Source organism: Podarcis pityusensis, assembly GCF_964106645.2.
Source record: "Podarcis pityusensis genome assembly, chromosome: 4".
Lineage (NCBI taxonomy): Eukaryota > Metazoa > Chordata > Lepidosauria > Squamata > Lacertidae > Podarcis > Podarcis pityusensis.
In genome coordinates, this window is record NC_138027.1 from 59,707,290 (window position 1) to 59,726,222 (window position 18,933).

Consider the following 18,933-nt stretch of genomic DNA (forward strand, 5'->3'; position numbering starts at 1 on the left):
GCACAAGGGGATGGAGGCAATTCCCTGGATCTAAACAGCTCTCAGAGAGAGAGTCTTGTGGCTTCATATGCCCAGAATGTTCCACTGCAGTGAATACAAAAGGAGCCTCCCTGAGGTAACAAACCCACTAGTCTTAAAATGTGTGAGTTAGACTTGTGGCCTACCTATTGTGGGGTCCCAACAGCAGCCAGCTACCACATAAACCTTTGGTAAAATATTAAGAAACGTCCACAAAGGTATGTATGGGCTACAGGTGGGTCTTGGACCTAAACAAAAAGTTGAATATTGTGCTAAGAAACAGTACTGTATTAGGGGCTGTGATCTGAAGGAATCAGTAGCTTCTCTGCTTTTCAAGTTCACAGCTGCTGACTCTATAATGCTGTTCACACAAGTATACTGTTATTGTTGAATCAGGTGTGGGGGGGAGGAAATAGATTCAGGGTGGATTAATAAAGAAATAATTTGTAATAAATGAGAAACTGAAATAGAATAGTGTACAGTCTATTAAGCAATGGTCAGGTATCAATCTATTAGGCTTTGATTGCAAATGGGCACTTTATAAAAGGCAGGTTATATTATAATTTGTCTCTGGGTAGCTAGAACCTATGTCTTTCCTTATTCTAAACATAATTTGTTAGGAAGAAGCTACCTATTTTGTCAAATGCCCTGCACTCCCTTTATTTTCCTGACACCCTTTACTCAAATGCCTTGTTCCTTAAAGTCTAGTTACCACTGCCACCACCCAAAAAACTGGGAGAGGAATGTGTGTGTTTCAGCAAAGCTTTATCGTCAAAAGCTTAGATAGCAGTGCCTGCCAGTACCACTTTGAAATTAAAGGTAGTTATAGATATTTTTTTTTCTTTCCTTTTTAAAAGCTTTCCTACACATACTATGGCAGTGACACCTGTAAGGAAAAAATGAGCCCTCAAGTAAAGAAAACACATTTTTTTCCTGGAAATATGACACAAGGCTCAAAGAAGCCTGAAAAGAAGGCCAAGAAACCCAGATTGATTTTTCCGAATGAGGCCCATCTTCCCTGTTGAGAAGCAGTGGCCATTAAGTGTAACTTTCTTCACTTATCTATATTTTACAGACTTGTAAATCTGCAGAGTGTGAGGAGAACAGAAACTAAATGTGAACCTCCTTCTTTTCTCTCAGACTTCTATTTCTGTTATCTGTGTAGGAGCCTCCAAAAGTAGCATTTTGTTGAGTTCACACCCTTCCCTTTTTTAAGGTTTGCAACGTACTCTTATGCCTTCCTCTTTTTGCAAACCACTCACCACTGTTAGCATTATCCTCACTTGATGTTCTTGACCTTTTTCTGTTCTCTAACAGCACATTGCTATACATGTCTACTCAGAAGTAAGTCTTCTTGAGTTCAGCTGGACCTATACCCAGGGAAGTGTATATAGGTTTGCCGCCTAAAACTGTACATTATAGAGTCTTTTTCTTCCACCTTAGGTGCCAGGTGTTGTAGGACTACAACTTCCATCATCCCCTTACCATTGGCAGTGCTGGCTGGGGCTAATGGGAGTTGTAGTCTAACAACATCTTGAGGACATTATGTTGGATACCCCGGCACTAGTACCTTTAAGCTTGCGATATGGTTGCCCACGTTAGGGGTTGCTGATTATGTTTCTTGGTGACTGTTAACAACATGTATCTACACTGCAGACTTCAACTGGTTTAATAGTCACTGTGTCCATGTAGGATTTTTGTTGGGGGGGCAGGCCTTTTTTGGGGGGGGGGCAGAACCTCAGTTTGCTATGTATTTTTATGTATTTTTATTGATTTAGAGGGGACAGCTGCCCCTCCATCCCCCCCCCCCCCGGCTATGCCCATGACTGTGTCTCTTCACAGAACCCTGAGTACTATAGTCTTGTGAGGGCGCTGATACAGAACGTTCAGCCTCTTGAGCAAGCTACACTTCCAAGCATTCTTTTAGACTTAGAGGATGTCTTGCAAGTTAAACTTGATTAAATTGATACAAGTCATTTTGGGAAGCTCACAATGAATCAGATGAGGCATCAAAGGCCTTTGGAGTGAAATAGGATGCCCTTGCAACAACTTGTCCCTTCCTCCCACTCAGGAACCTTGTGGAAACAGAGACGGGCTGTGTCTCTCATGCAATTGGTGAGAGGCATCAGCACCACTGCAGGGGTGTGTTAAGTTTGTAAAACTGATAAGGAAGTGGGAGGGCCTGGGGAAGGGAATGTGTTAACTCCCCAGCTGCTAGGCTTGTTGTTGCTCAGGAGAAGGGTTCCTCCTCCTTTCCGAGCCTGAGGTGTTCAAGTATAACAGAAACATCGTCACCCGACCCCATCCCCACCCATCTTCCCTCCCTCCATCCTTTCTTTTTTTTTCTCTCCCCCTAATGTCTCAACAAATGAAATGGATTTGTAAAAATGTTACATGGAAAAAAATATGAGAGACATTACACTTACTTCTGTAAAACAAGAAAATCTTTAATTAAAAAAAAATATTCAAAAAAATTCAAGTTCCTTGTAATACCATTGACCAAGTCAGCTCTTTGTCCTTTGTCACACAGTCCTTACACTCCCCACTTGGAGGAACAAATTTATGCATTTAAGTTTGAGGTGCTGTAGTCTATACTGTGATTCTACCACCTCACTTTCATGGTGAGGTGTAGTCCCTGTGATAAAATCCCTGACATTGTATGATACAGGAACTGTCTCAAAAATACTGTTTTCCCAGATGGTGTCACGATTTTGTATAAATGCCTTACCACATGAAAATAAAGATGGAAATGTCCATATGCTGGATTTGCCACCTCCCAAGAAAATGGGCCTATGTCTTTAATTTCTTTTTCTTTTTCAAGCCTCAGTGCTAGTCAGGTATATATGCAGGCCACATCTAAGTTGGTTAGAGATGCAGATTTTATCGGAAACCTATAGTCCAACAAGTGACCATGCAGCCCAGCCCTGCAAGGGCAATCTATATGCAGAAGCCGTGATCAAGATACAGATCGCCTTGCTTGATGCACACACACAAAAAGAGATGTGTGGTACTGGGTAGAAAATAAATCCTGCACCCATTACATAGAATTGCACACACCGTAATCCATGCTGGTCTGCACGTATCTTCAGAACAATGTCAACAAACTGTTTGGGAGACAGAGGCATTCAACCCAGTCTTCCTTGCTGTCCCCAAGAGCTGTCATAAGTTTAGTGATAAGCACTGATGTAAGCATTTGTGGATTGAAGCTATGGGGATTAAAACAAATAAGTGGGGAACATGTATAAATAATTTTTGCTCAGCTAATACACAGATACTAAGTACGGAGCAGTTTCAGACTGCAATCCTACACTCACTTACCTTGGAGTAATCACCATTCAATTCAATGGGATTTACTTCTGAGTACAATGTGTTAGATTAAACTGTTCTTTGAACAGATTAAAAGTAAAGATTTCACAATAAAACAACCAGCTGTCTGGTGTGTGGAAGGCAGCCTCTCAGAAACAGCAGGCATTTGGGAAGAGATGACTTGAAGAATGAAATAAAGGCACTCACTAAACCATTTAGCCACCTCAGAGCTAAAGTACTTATAGCAATACCCACCCTAACCCAATGAGAATTTCACTGACACTTTCTTCTCCTTTAATCACTTTCTAATGCAGTTTAGGTAAGGGTCCTTTACCTTACCTTTTACTTTTTAATGCATTTTCTTCTCTCATTAACAGGGGGGGAAACCAACACAGAAGAATTTTTTTTGCACAGCACTACAGTGAGTAAAATTATGCCACTTTTGTTTCTGGCTTTTGATTTCTGGTTTGGTACCTTTATGAATTCTGAGTTGGGAGGAGGGGATTTGTGTAAAGATTTTAAAGGAAGAGCTTTCCTTTCTCTCCTCTTATTGGATAACTTGTGAATTGGTAAAGAAGTTGGTGTTAGAGGACTAAATGATCCTGAGTAATTCGTCTAGGATGGAAAAAACGATTCACTGCCTCTAATACCATGTCATCCTGAGTGCTAGCGTGATCGTCACATTCTTGCCTTCTACTTCCTGATTATGACTGAGTGCCTTAGTCCGGGAGGAGAATTGCCTCATGCAGCGTGTAGCAAGAGAGCCTCCTGCTGGGCAAATATGGCGAAACATTTAGCACTGTAGTTTTATTATGCCAATCCATTGTGATTTAGTTTCTGCTCTTTAACAGTACTTATTGAAACTGGAAAGTGTTCCATCTTATACCACCATAATCTGTAGGCATCTTTGTGGATGCGGTATTGCCACATTCTAAAGTGTATCGATTTGAACAGAAGCAAATTTCTCTCTCTGCCTTAGTACTTCATAGAAATCATGCAAACATATGGTAGAGCAACTCTTTGTCCCTTCTCTTGGCCTGGCTTACTGGTGTTGTGTTTTTTGCTTGGTTACACTTTGCAGGATTGTATAACCCTGAGAATTTGATACATGAAGCTCAATAGTCTCTACATGCTGTTCTTGCTTGTTTAAGTACAGATGAGATTGTGATATGCAATTCCACAATGCTTAAAAGATTAAAGGAAACCAAGCAGACTCACATCTCTTTAGATAAAGACCTACTGCACTTGCAACACCTTAAAACATAACATTCTGTTAATATGGGAGCACCAGAAATAGCAGATTTTCATGCACAATGCACAGCTACACCACACCAGACAAAAAGCAAGGTAAAGCTGAAACGGAATGCTGCCTCTTTGTCCAGGCTTTCTGCGGGATGAGGTTTAAAGCTGATTGGAATAACTTGCTTTATTTGTTCACCCAGCAGCTCAGGATCAGGATGATGGGAGTTGTAGTCCAGCGACACCTGGGTTCCCCATTCCTGTTACTTAGCCTTTAGAAAAATTATTAATGGTTGTTTTAAAGTTCTTGCCCTGGAATCATTTGAAGAAGGATCAGTTGTAGAGATGCTAAATCAATAAACCAGCCCCAGGTTTGCCGATAAATGGAAATAAATATCATTTGGAACCTTCAGACTTCGCTTTGTCATCATATTTCATTGTAGTGGAGCAACTGTCCACCTGCAGAACATAGTTTGTTTCAAAGTGGCCACACAAAAAAGTCCATTTGAGGGCTTTAGCCTTTACATTTTTTCGAGAGGCAGACTATGGGTCATCTGATGACACCTTCTTCAGGTCGGCACCTGGATTGGTTCTTTCAAAACAATTATCAACTTTTGAAGGTTTAAAGAGCATTTTCTACAGTGTCCCTGCAGTATGTGCCTTTGCTGGATGCTGCCGAATGTAAACAGTAAGGTTCATTAGATGCAGCATTCAGTTAATCTTGCCATTATGACACATGCTCATCTGGATTTGTAACAGAAGACATGTTTTAACCCAGAGAAAAGATGTACTTTTAAGGTGATAAGAGACTTTATTGTCATAACAAAATAATCCTCAATAAACCTGGGTATTTTCATGTCTCTCTTTAATATACAGAGATCCATACTCCTGGCATGATGATGCAAATTACTGAAAGATGGTATAGTAAATTCTGATGCATACATTAAAATGCAATACCTGTGACTCCAGAAGAGCCTTTAAGCTCTTTCCAGTCTCTAGCATGCATTCTAAAATACTTTATAAATCCACATTAAACTGACAAGCCAAAGAAATTTTACACTGATGTGGGGCTTTTTCCTTATTGGAATTATTCAAGCTACTGTGTTTTGAAAATAGGAATAGCTTGATACATGTCAATAAACGGGACAATTTATTGTCCCTCACCTCCCAATGCTAAACAGAGGAACCACAATGGAGGATTGACTTGAATCTTGAATCAGCATCTTTTATGCATGTCATTTTCACCTATACTTACACCTACAGCGTTGAGCTTTGTGGGGTTGGGGCTTGTACCCTTCATTGTGTCAGATAAGGTAATAATCTGAGCATTATCTAAATATAGGGGTTTGTCTTTAATCATCTCACCAGCTCAACTGTTTTATCTGAATCTCCCTCCTGAACAGATAAATCTAAATTGCACATTTTCTAAACCGCTTAGCTTAAGGGCAAATCTTGCAGGTATCCTCAAATGACTGTCTTGAATCTTTTGCACCTGTCTAGCACCATCTACTGTAACTTATTATATTGTCTTCAGTTTCTGTGGCAGCATGCTTATGATTGTTTCAAGATCCCACATAGTGTTGCTAACACTTCGTAAAAAGTGTGAAGTTTGTATTTGCTCACACAAGGGTAAAAGAAAAGCTAAATGGCAAGTGTGTTCATCTTTTAGAAAAGGCAGTATGCATTCTGTATACTGTGGGCTGCTGTAGATTTGAGGCACCTTAATCTTCTGCATTGCCTCTTCTACAGACCTCTGGAAATCTGTAGGCTATGTACCATTGTCCGTATAAGAGTTTATTTCCCTCTTCGTCTTCAACCCAATTCACATGCTTAGTCCTCACATGGGACTTTATTACTGCAGATTTTCTGAAATATGACATTTGACATTTGCTGACACATGAACATTGCTGAAGATATCATAAGCCAAGAGACTTTCACGTGGGGTAGTATCAGACATAGCTTTCTGTGAGCACTGACAAGCAGCTGATTCTGCAGAGAGCTGTGCAGGGCACTTTGAGGCCCCAACAGTCACCTGGCAATTGGTGCTTGCAGAGAGGAAGAGCTTTGAAGCCCCAGCAATCAACTGATTATTGGGGCTTCCAAGTGCCACATACAACACAGGGTTTTGCAAGTGTTGCCAACCAGCCGATAGGCAGTGCCTGCAGCTCCCTTTTTGGCACAACCATATATTTACCTGCCCCACACCTGACATCATATATGGCATCAGGTGGAGGGCATGTGCTTGTGGCTTGGCCGAAACAGCCTTATGGGCCAAATGGGGGTGCCTGATGGGCCTAATCAGATCTGTGGGCTGGAGGTCTACTCAGATTTAAGTTGTACTGAATTGAAAGCGGCTTTCTTCCAGGTAAACAGGGTTAGGATTGCGGCCTTATTTGGTTACTAAATCACAGATAAGTAGCTGGTTTGTCCATTAACATGCAAGCAGGAAAGCCAACCAAGATGCTTCATTAGGTCATAATGCAAACTTCAAGGACCCTAATGAAGGAGTAAATATTATTTTCAAAGGGATCAAATGGGTTCATGGAAGATAGCTATTAGCCATGATCATGCTGGGAACAGACAGTGAATGAGCTGTTGCCTTCATACTTGGGTATATGTCTGGCCATTGTTGCATATAGAATGCTGAACTAGATGGTTCAGTCCAGCAAATGCACTCTAATGTTCTTTTTGATTTTTACATTGCCCATTCTGCTATAGCAAAACATATGCAAGGCTGTTCAGCATGCAGTGAGAGAGTGGGAGGTTGTGATTTTGAAACGTAATGTTGTATATTTGGGCAGGTTCATATCCTCTACTTTCTATCATCTTCTGGCTAGGTAGCTTCCTCTTCTCTTGGAGAGATGCAGGATGAATTTGCTTAGATTTTATCAGGACAAGCTACTAGTTTTGATGTGATGTTTTTAATCCAGAGGCATGATTTCAAAAAGTATAGAGGAAGAAATAAGCATTTGCACTTCCCACTATGACTGACATCTCTAGTACCAAGCATAGAGATCTCATTTGATAGGCATGCCTAAAAATGCTTTAGGAAATGAACAAGTAGCAGTGTGCATTTTCTTTTGTTTATATGAGCCAAGGAAGGATGGATGAGAAACTGATGGATGAGAAATTGATGGATATGTCCATTCTGGCTACTCGCTGCTTCTTATTTTTCCATTTTCAAGTTCTTCACTTTTGTGCATGAGTTTGCAAATTTCCAATCAGCATTTTAGTACAAATTTCTCCTAACATACACATTTTGAAGCAGTTTTTGTAATATATGCATTTTTGTGCACATTATTTGCTTGGAGAACTGCATCACAAAAATTGGAGAAGTGTGAATTTTAAAGGATAGCTGTGCTTTGGTTCAATGCCATTTCAGAAAGTGTGAAATGGGTAGGTTCATACTGAGATCCAAATCAAACCAAATATCTCCTCCATGGTAAAATGTTACATTATATGCACCCTAGCCATAAATGTATTATAATATGGATGAAGAGAACTTTTTGAAGATACCATCACTTACAGAGGCCTGTTTGATGGCCATGCATGATGGTGGAATGTGCTGCTTTCAGAGCTACGGTCGGTCCAACTCCCTACTTTCTCTGCTTTTACCAAAGATGTGATGCCACATCTTTTTAATTTCGCCTTTTGCATTTTTCCTAGTATTGCTGCTTGTAATGTACTTCATGATGCTCTGTTGATTTAACTGTGTTTATAATGCTGTTGTCTTGATTGTATTTATTTGCAGTACACTACTTTGGTTGGTTTACAGAAGGGTGGCAAAACTTGTTGTTGTTGTTGTTGTTATTGTTATTGTTGTTGTTCTATCCTCACTATTCACTAAAGATGCTGTTCAGAATCAGAAGCTTCTTGAACTAGACAATTTATAGAACACAGCTTGCTTACTTTGGCAAACTCTGGTACTACCTAAATAGGAACACATCTTTCAGTGGCAGATTAGCCTTGCTAAGACTACTCAGCCAGTCTTATATAATAGGCTCACCTGTCTTTGCCCAGATTTGTAGAACAGGTTGGATGAGAGCCCCTTTTTCTAAGGCACAGGCTATGCATTTTTCATTATGATCCCACAAGTAAGCCTTACGATTATTTACTTGCCCATTCAGGCATGGTAATTAATTTGCTTCACAGTATATAGAGTATTATTAGCTCTTGTGATCACTGCTATGGTGGGCAAGTAGGTTCATCCAGCAAATAACCATGATTTTCAAAGACGGCCAAGGAAGCATCTTACTGTGGTCCCAATGGTGCTTCTGGGTGTCCCAGAAAGAACGACAGTATGCACATGCTACAAGCAAATATATGCAGGTTTTCTGCCACTGCAGTGTTTTATAGCTGTCAGTGGATTTATCCTACAGTCCCAGCATTCAGTAAAAGATGTCTGGAGGAGATTGAAGACCACTCTTCCCAGGATTACCTTGCATTTGCTAGTTTAAAAATTATTGCAGCAGCATTTTTCATTTGTATGCATGGAGAGAACCTGGATTTGCTGTAAATTTGTATTTCAAAGCTGATTTCTTTGTCCAACATCATTGGCAGTTTACATTCCTTGTCCCATACCCACCCCAGACATGGGAGATGCTGAGGAAATTGAAATAAACATGAAATAAAAACATAATTTTGTTCAGGTGGGTAATAAATCAGATGGAGAAATAGTTTTGCATGGGAAATGGAAAACATATGTTGTATTCCTTGAGCTTCATCCTTTTTAGTTTGCCGCTTATATGGTGAACCTGATGAAGGAAAACAAGAATATATATCACAAAGAAAATAATGCAAGCACAGGTGCTTCTGTTCTAAACCTTTCAAATGGGCAGGAAAAAGAGGGGTGTGGGTGTGACATTGAAAAATAGTGTATGAAATTTTTATAGCCATCTTAGCTGTAAAAATAGCCATCCTGAAATGGCAACTGCCTAGGGTCAAATGCATAGCCTCTTTTTGTTCCTGGAATGTATATTGAAACAATTCTTGCCTATTCTCTGATTTCTCTTTGAACTAAATCTACCTATCCTGCCAAAATCTGAATCAATGTCACAGCAGCAGAGGCTAACTTTATTTACCCATGCCTCGCCAGTCAATTTCCATTCCTTATACACACACACACATACCAGTCTTTGAAGGGCTAAACCAGATGTGACAGAGTTCAGGATCTTTTTTCCTCAGACCTCAGTGTTTGTTTGTTTAATTTAAAGCAGTCTTGGAAGGCTGTGATTGGGGAGTTAAAGACCAGTGAAAAGAGGTTGCTTAGGCTTTCCACTGTCTGCATTTGTCTGCTAAGAATTCCCCTCCCCAAGCAACTTAAGTAATTGTCTTGCAAGGGTCACTGCTGGCAAAAAGGATCCACCCCATTGTAAGAGAAGAACTTCTGAAAGTAAGACAGAAATGAGTAAAGCATAAATGTTGGCATGTCTACAGCCATTTCAAATGTGTCTGTGTAGAATACCAAGACAGAACACAGTCAAACATCACAACACTTTTTTAAAAGAAGGATAGATCATGGGTATAGTCACCTAGGGACCCAGGTGGAAGTGGTGGTGCCATGGATCCCTTTTTTGGCAGCCAGGTTCCAGCAGGGCCAGCTTCCTATGTGAGGGGAGGCAGACTCAGTTGGCCTTCAGGCAATGGTTTTTCCACCTGTCTTGCCCAAGGAACCTTTAGAAGGGAATTGTTGCCATGGGCATTATGTTTACAGTGGTACCTCGGGTTACATATGCTTCAGGTTACATACGCTTCAGGTTACAGACTCTGCTAACCCAGAAAGAGTGCTTCAGGTTAAGAACTTTGCTTCAGGATGAGAACAGAAATCGTGCTCCAGCGGCACGGCAGCAGCAGGAGGCCCCATTAGCTAAAGTGGTGCTTCAGGTTAAGAACAGTTTCAGGTTAAGTACGGACCTCTGGAACAAATTAAGTACTTAACCTGAGGTACCGCTGTATGTGTATTCTAATGAGCTGAACAGAGTGAAAGCTTATGAGTCATGGGGGTGTGGAGAGTGTGTGTATGACCTTAACAGTGCTTAGTTTATTTTTTGGTTATGTTGTTAATATTGTTTTATAGATTATAAATGCTGTATTGATTTGTCAATCATATAATATGACTTTTGCTTTAATTGTGATGTTCAGCTTTCTGGGGAGTAGATTGGTAAGGTGCTGAGAAATCTTTAAAAATCACAAAACTACACTCTCAGGAAGCTTTAGGGAAAACTTTCGTTCTGGAAGTTAAAGCGTATAATCTCAGACATGGGTGTGAGGCAGCATGGTGTGACTGTCATGAAGGGACCTTGCATTTCTAAATTTGCCACCACACTACTGGGTCAGATCAACCAGAAAGGTGTGACAAGCCTTCTGCTGATTGGAGCAGACAGGAGACACGAAGAAGTTAACCATACAAATTTACCAGCAGATAGGTTGTCAACAATGGGTGGTTGCTACACTATTTCTCCTTTTCATCTAATACTAAGGAAGCCATTATGAGTTGGATGAGGGCTAGCAAATGGCGACAATAAAGCAGACAATACAAAGGTTCTCCTGGTCAGCAGGGAGATGGACTCAGAATAGGGATCAGTTCTTTTTGAGATGGGATAATACTCCCCCCTCCTGTCCTTCAGCACTAAAGACTCTTCCACTGGTACTAAAAAAAAACAACTTCCAGGGCATGTTGCACCCACAAGAGGACCTCGCTTGATGACCTAAAGGCTTGAACATGATGATCTTGGAAAAGGAGGTCTCACAGGGAAGCAGATCCCAGGCTGTTCAGGGCTTTACACTTCAACAGCAAAACCTTAAATTAATCAGAAAGCACATTTTAAAATGTTAATTAAGACAAGTACTTAAAAAACTGCAGATGGCAGGTGCTTCCTTAGAAAAGGCATTCCCTCTTCTCTCTCCCACAGGAGCAAATGCTTCTTTTGAGATGGTGACTGTGGTGACACATGCATGCATCATCTGAAAACAATGAAAGTCTGCCTTTTTCTTAATACCTATTGCTTTAAGTCATATGCAAATTTATATCAATTTGATTAATTAATCACTTTAAATTCGTTTGATTAATTGACTAAGATTTCTTAATTGGGTGATGGCCCTGCTTGCAATGGTGTGAAATCTTTATATATATATATATATACAAAAAAATAAATTGTAGGAAGCTTTGCACGTGAGCAGTCTTCAAATTACTATTTTTCCAAGCCTGTGAAAATATTGTTCTTCAACGTGTGGGTAATGAAAATGCTGTGGGGAAATGGCTTTTGACAACTCACCATGGTAAAAACACAGCACCGGTTCATGCGCTCGAGGCCAGTTGCAATGCCCTGGTCAGGGTGATGACACAACAGGAACTTTTCCCTGACTTAGAGGAGGGCACGCCAGACACAGAGGAGGAATGTTGAACCATTTTAAAGAGAACGGCAGTTGTGACTGTTGGAGATGGCTGAGGGAAGAAAAAAGCATAAGAAAGAAGCTTACGGAAGCAAAAGCAGGAGAAAGAAGAGCGCTGCTGTGACGGGCCAAAGGCCCATTGAGTCCAGCATCCTCTTTCCCACAGTGACCACTGCCATTTAGATACAAGTGGAAAGCCCACGAGCAGGGCATGTTCCCTAGCAAGTGGTGTTTAGAAACATAGGCTGCAGAAACCAGAAGGTACATGAAGCCATCCTGACTACTTGCTGAGCTGATAGACGGGCCGTGTATTTGTCTAATTCTCTCTTAAAGCTGTCAAAGGTAGAGGCAGCAACCACATCTTGTGGCGACAAATTCCACAAATTATCCTGAAAAGTCAATGGGCAAGATAGAGAAGAAAAGGAAGGCAATGACTAAAAATGAAAGGCTGAGGAGCAGCCAGCCCAGCCAAGGTATCCAGAGGCGGAGAGAGTATGTAGGAGAGAGACTGGGTCTAGGAACATAAGCAGATCCCTGATGGATCAAGGTCAGCATCAGAGTGGCCAATCAGATGGCCATGGGAAGCCTACAAGCAGAACATGAGCTTTTTAAAAAAGCAGCCTTCTCCCCACTTGTGATTTGCAGCAACTGGCATTCAGAGGCATACTACCACCAACAGTGGAGGTGGAGTGTAGCCATTGTGCCTTGTAGCTATTAATAGCCTTACCCGCCATGAATTTGTCTAATCCTCTTTTAAAGCTATCGCTGCTGGTGGCCATCACAAAATCATGTGGGAGCAAATTCCATTACAAAGCTACTCACAATCTTGGCTCTAGTTATATAGCATTTGTGTGTAGGGAAGATATTTGATTTTTACTGTAAACCTATCCCTGCTCTGATGTTGTTAACTCAAGAAATATTATAGACATTATTATTTGTTTGGCTTACTTTAATAATGGCCCAGAGAGGGACTTTTCATGAATGTCAAACCCTTTTTTGGTATAAGTATCCCCCCTCTCAAAGTATTTTTTTTACAATAGGCTGCTCCTAGATGGGATGAACCTCCTCCCATAGCCTAAACTGCCCTATTGACCAGGACTCCTCTTCTCAGCCCAGTCCTAAGAAAAAAGTAAGCAAAGAGAGAAGCTTTGGGTTTTACTCTCCCAAAGCTCAGAAGGCAGAGTGTAGCAAAATCTTAGGAAATATCCCTATAATGCAGGGGTAGCTTTTATCAGTGTGGTGTAGTGGTTAAGAGCTGTGGACTCGTAATCTGGTGAACTGGGTTCACTTCCCTGCTCCTCCACATGCAGCTGCTGGGTGACCTTGGGCTAGTCACACTTCTCTGAAGTCTCTCAGCCCCACTCACCTCACAGAGTGTTTGTTGTGGGGGAGGAAGGGAAAGGAGAATGTTAGCCGCTTTGAGAATCCTTCGGGTAGGGATAAAGCGGGATATCAAATCCAAACTCTTCTTTACATCCATGCAGAACATGGGGAAGCTTCTAGTGATAAATTGCATAAAATTACCTTCTAAAACTTAGAAAGCCAAATGCCAAAATACAAAGATTTTTATAGAGTGGGAAGGGGAAGACGAGAATTACATGCACAGATGAAGTAAGTAAATGTAATTCCGCTAGCTACATGTTACTTGCTTGAACAGATTTTTGAGTTTGGAGCATGTGCAGAAAGTGGCCTTTATCTATTGGTTGGAGAAAAAGAAAAATCTTTAACATATTCCAAGAAAAATGTCACCTGCTGAATTTTGGCTCAGCTCTAATAAATACACAGTATGCTATTCACCACAATTATCCTCCCACCATAATATCCATTCTTGTGTGGTTTATAGAGGGCTTGTCCTGACTTAAGAAGGCTATGGCTCGTGTCCAGTTTTCTCCTAGAAAGACTCGTCATACTTAGGGGGTTTAAGCCCATTCATTGGCCAATAATAATGTTCAGTTGAATATTATAGGCACAGCATACTCTTGATGCTTGGAACTCCCCTGTGACCCACCAGCTAAACTGGCTTGCAGAGTTACTCACCTCAGTGAACATTTGCTCTGAACTGCTGAGATTTCCCCATGCAGCTGAATAAATATAATTGGTAAGTGCACTTCTCTAGAGTACATTACATTCTGTTCCTCTTTTCTGACGTCTTGCTCTCTGAAGCATGGGGTGGGGCTGCACAGTGAAGGACTTTCACAAAATAAAATAAATGACAGTAATGCAAGCTACAGAGAGGCTCCAAGTGAGAGAAAGTCTGCAATGCTCTTTGAAATGAAGGGAGATTTCTGCATTTAGTTGAATGAAAGAATGTGTATGCTTTACCACTGAAAAATGTGAAATTTTGAAGTATGGTAGTCTAGGAAGCTGTGTTTTTTTACCCATGTAGTTTTAAATAAAAAATGAGCATCCATTCTAGTAACTGGAGAAGCCCTATGGTTCAGTACTTCCATGATGCTGAGCGGCATTAACCTAGGACCATAAAATCACTCAGGAAGGCACTGAATAAAAATGAATGCCTAGCAGAAAAGAACCAAGATTAGAAGATTCATGGGAAGGAGGCAAGTGAGTTTGCACTCAGTCCTGCTGGAGTTCATAAAAGGACTAGAGTATGTATTATGTACATCAGGGTTGGTATCCTGCAGTAGCAAAACATGAGTGTGGCAACTGACTTCTACTGTGCTACTGACTTCCCTTGTGGGTTTAGCTAATTCACTTTAAATTAATTTCCAAAATGGGCAGACAAGGTTTTCCAGTGAATCATGTTTTTGTTTCAGAGTTCCTTTGGCTCTCACTGCAACTTGTATTATCACATGTTAGAAAGGAAAAGATGGGGATTTACTGGGCTAAGGCAGCAGCAGAAATGAAGCAGTGGGGTGGGGTGGCTGGGGAGGAGCTCAGTATGCCCTGGGGTGTAGGTGGAAAGAAGTTTTTGAGATGGAAAAACAATTATGCTGACTCTCATAACCCTCTATAGATTTGTTTAGATCTTTCTGCCATGTGTTGAAGTGTTAATGCAAGAAACTATCTCTCAGTCTGTGAAAAATGAAGCACCTAGAGACTTGGGGTGGAGTCAGGACATGTGTTGACTGAGAAGGCCTGATACTTAAGCTGATCTAACTTTATTTGGAAAGCAGTGAAGATGGAGGTGAATACCTAGCAAAGTAGAATGCCATGGTTAAAGTCACAGGAGCCAACTCCTAGGGACCGAGCCCCCACAAAATTGATGAGCATCGTTATTCAAATGGTGTGTGCACGGTGTGTGCACCGTGTCTTGTGATCAATTATGCGGGGCAGGGCTTACCTTGCCCCACCCCCAATATTTTATTCAAGTTGGCACCTCTGGTTAAAGGTCACAGGGTAAAGCACAAGCTGCAGTATGAGCTAACATTGCTTTCTTTTCCTGTCCATCTGGGCTGATACGTAGCAGTGGAAGAGAGATTCAACATCTATACACATCCATTCCTAGCGGAGAAACTATAATAACTCACCCAAAGCTATGGGTCCTACTCATAATACAAGTGATAAAAATTGATTATCCATTCCTACTTGTTTCATGGGCCATGGCTGTTTTTTCACTGGGATCGTAAGTTGGTTTATACAGAGGGAGCTAAAATTATTTAAGCAGCAGAGTTGAAGCAGAGTATATGCTGCCCATAATAATGATCTCAGGCAGTTGCAAGGAGTAACTTTTGATCTATGGAAGCAGTCCTGATCAAGGCTCATTTGATTTTAAAGAGAGAGTTGCAAAGCTCTTCCTGTGTGCTGACACAGCTGCAGCAGGGTTTTTGTTGTGGTTTTTTTTCAGTGGTGATGCTGTCAGAACAGGACTTTGGGCTGGAAGTCCAGGGCCACACTTCTTTAAGCAAAAAATATGTATCAGGACCTTTCCAAAAGATGTGGAGGGATTCTTATAGGAATAGGTCTAGACTACTTACAATCTCCAAAATCAAGATCAGAACTTTAATGACGCCTAGAAGCTAGTACAGTTTATATACATAGATCTAGTGTTGTAAAGTTCTAATATCTCAATTTTAGTACAAGGTGGACTGACATATTCTGCACCAGCTGCAGCATTAGAGTAGCTGGGGCAGGGGTAGCCACTGGGGATGTGTGATTTGGAGGCAGGGAAAGGACTAAGCAGAATAACCCACTCCCTCCACTCCCCTGCTGCTTCCAAAAGCTGCTTTTCCCATTCTAAATGGGCCATGGGGAATAATGGTGTATTACTAGCATGGTATGTAGGAAGTTTTAAGAAGTTGGGTTTGAATGCCTCTGTCTCCTTTCTTCCTGTGTCTTGACTCTGGCATGGAAAGAATGGTGCTTACTGTGTGAGAGAAATTAGTGACTGCCGTTATTCAAGCCAGCTTAATTATCTGCACGAATTAAGAACTAAATACTGAACTATTTAGAATATAGAAATACTCCTAAATAAATATTTTTTTGCCAGTGGTGGGGACAATCAATGAAAGGTGCCTATCCATAATTCTATGTGCATATGATATTCAAAAATACACTGCAGAGCCCTGGACAGAGTTGCCCACTCCACACACAGGTCACCCTTGTAGCTGTGTCTTCAACTTGAACTGCTAACTTGGGGCATCAGAGGCAAGTATTACCTGATTCTTGCAGATCACATCACTGTGAAAGGGACCACTACAGGGGCCAGTTGTATAATTCGTAGCCCTAGCCTTAAACATTTCAAAACAGTGCTTCTGAAATTACACTTATTTGTGTCTGGTCCTCCAATGGGTTATGCAACATCAGGCAGGATACAAAAGGGGGGGGACCCCATCATATTGATAATAAAATTATAATGAACCAAAGAGCCAGATTTTCCAGGGTTTTCAGCTTGCTGAGAGTTAGAAATGAGGTAATGGGGAGGGCAGGTAGGGAGCTGGAGGATGCAATAATAGTCAGATGCAATGGGGGGGGAGTGGTTGCGGGGGAATAGATGCTCAGCAGGTATTTATGGGCACAGATGATCTACGTTTAGAATGAATTCAATTCATGAAGTCTGATATGTTGCCTAAAGCGAAATTATAATTATTTTCCTCCAATGAGTAGTAGGGGGAAAGAGGGTGGGGAATAGGTATGATAAATTGGTGGAACCATTTTTTCCAAGTACTGAGAAGACCATAATATCAAAAGCCAATTAAGGTTTTACCCTTGGATTTCAGCCTAAGAACTTGGACCAAGCCCTTTTCAAAGCATTTCAAGTACTAAATGGTGTCCATTAATGTTTGATGGAACAATCACATTTCTGATATATATTTAAGAAGGTGAAGTGATGGGCATTACAAAGTCTAAAAGGAGCACATGATAGAAAGAGGGCTTTTTATTTTTTAAAAAAACCATAATTAAGACTTTGTAATAATGCCATCCATGTGCCCATGAATAAGAAATCTGAATTGTGTACAAACAGAAATTCCAAAATGTAGCACAGAAACAAGAAGTGAAAAATGGCACCATTTTGCCATCTAGTGTAGAAGGTTGATACTACAAGTTAGTATTAAATGCTGTGTGCAATTAATTCCCACACAGTATCTTGAAAGCTTTAATTCCCTACTGCTACCTAGTATTCATTTTACTGATGAAGATTTTAATGGGAAGCAGAGAGTTTCATTGTATAGCGAAAATTACAGGAAGTGCAATTTCCCCCTCCCCACCGCTTACATCCATGTGCAAATAAGGAAGCCACGATAAATATTTGATGGCTAATGGCTGTACAACCGCCATCTTATAAACCTTATCTTACTTGCAAGTGGTTCCACATTTTAGTGGTGAGGGAGGAAGAAGTCATCTGTGCAGCTTTGTGACTCATTTGAAAACCCTCTATTTAGCTCATCAGACACTTCCTAAAAGAGGCTGTTAATAGCCGTATTTAGTCTTACTCACATGTCAGACCATCGCTGAGGAGCCATTCCCCTGTCATGCGCTATTCACACCTGGCACTTGTATGTTCACCATGAATATCTGCAGGAAAGGAGCCGCTGTAGGTACACCTGTACTTGCAAAGGCTTTCGTGCAATCTGGTTCCCTGCTTTACATGCAAAGGCTCTGCCTCTGCAAGCATTCACGACGCATGCACAGATGCCAGGTTGGGGCTGCTGGTTATGTGCAATGCTACTCAGTTCAGCTTGCCTGACACACTGTTCTAACACATAAGTGAAACATCTGAATAGGGCTATTGTCACTCACCAACATATTTTGGTACAGAGCCGAAACTGATTGAACACCCTCCTTGAGATGAGGCTGAAACTGCATTCCAGTTCCTCATTTAAAAGTTTGAAACATCCGTACGAGGTGCTTAAATAAGGAATGGAAATCTCTATGCTCTTGCACCCCAAAGTAAGCCTGGGCTACCTCATCTCATGCAATTTGATAATCTGGAGACTCTTCTGTTCAAGAAGACCAAGTGTTTTCCCCAGTGAAAAATGCTGTTTTTGTGCCAGACACTTGAATGCATGATGACCAAAAGCCACACTTACAAAGGTTCATGCTGAGGGGATGAGTGTTTAATTTGCTTATTTGCAGGGGTACCCAGAATAATATGGATCTGGATGGTTCAAAAATACAATACTCTGGTTAAGGGAACCCAAATTTGATGTGTATGATACATCATTATACGAGCACTAAGTCCCCTTTTGGATCCATTTTACATTTAAAGCACATGGCTTCTCCCAAATAATTCTGGGATCTGTAGTTCCTGCATCACAGTACTACAGTTTCCAGCACCCTTAACAAATTGCATTTCCCAGGATTCCTTAGGAGAAGTCGTGTGCTTTAAATGTATGTTCCATATGCTTTAAATATATGATGTGGACAGCGTTAGAAACTGAGATATGAAAGCTAGGAGCTAAATGGCACCTTAAACCTAGGCTATGGGCACAGCAACGGAATGTCTAGGTGCACTTTTTTATAACAAGAATGCAAAGCTGAAAATGAATGAACTGCAGCTAAAATATTATGTTCACTTTT

At 41.0% G+C, this 18,933-nt stretch overlaps 1 long non-coding RNA gene across 1 annotated transcript; it reads right to left on the reverse strand.

Annotated features, from left to right (window-relative positions):
- Window positions 1-5,411: 5,411 nt before the first annotated feature.
- On the reverse strand, window positions 5,412-18,046 carry LOC308476651. Its single transcript, XR_013986032.1, has 4 exons — window positions 17,851-18,046; window positions 11,838-12,007; window positions 10,095-10,236; window positions 5,412-9,317 (listed from the first exon to the last, which is right to left on the reverse strand). It is a non-coding gene; the product is annotated as an uncharacterized lncRNA (long non-coding RNA).
- Between the last annotated feature and the right edge of the window lie 887 nt (window positions 18,047-18,933).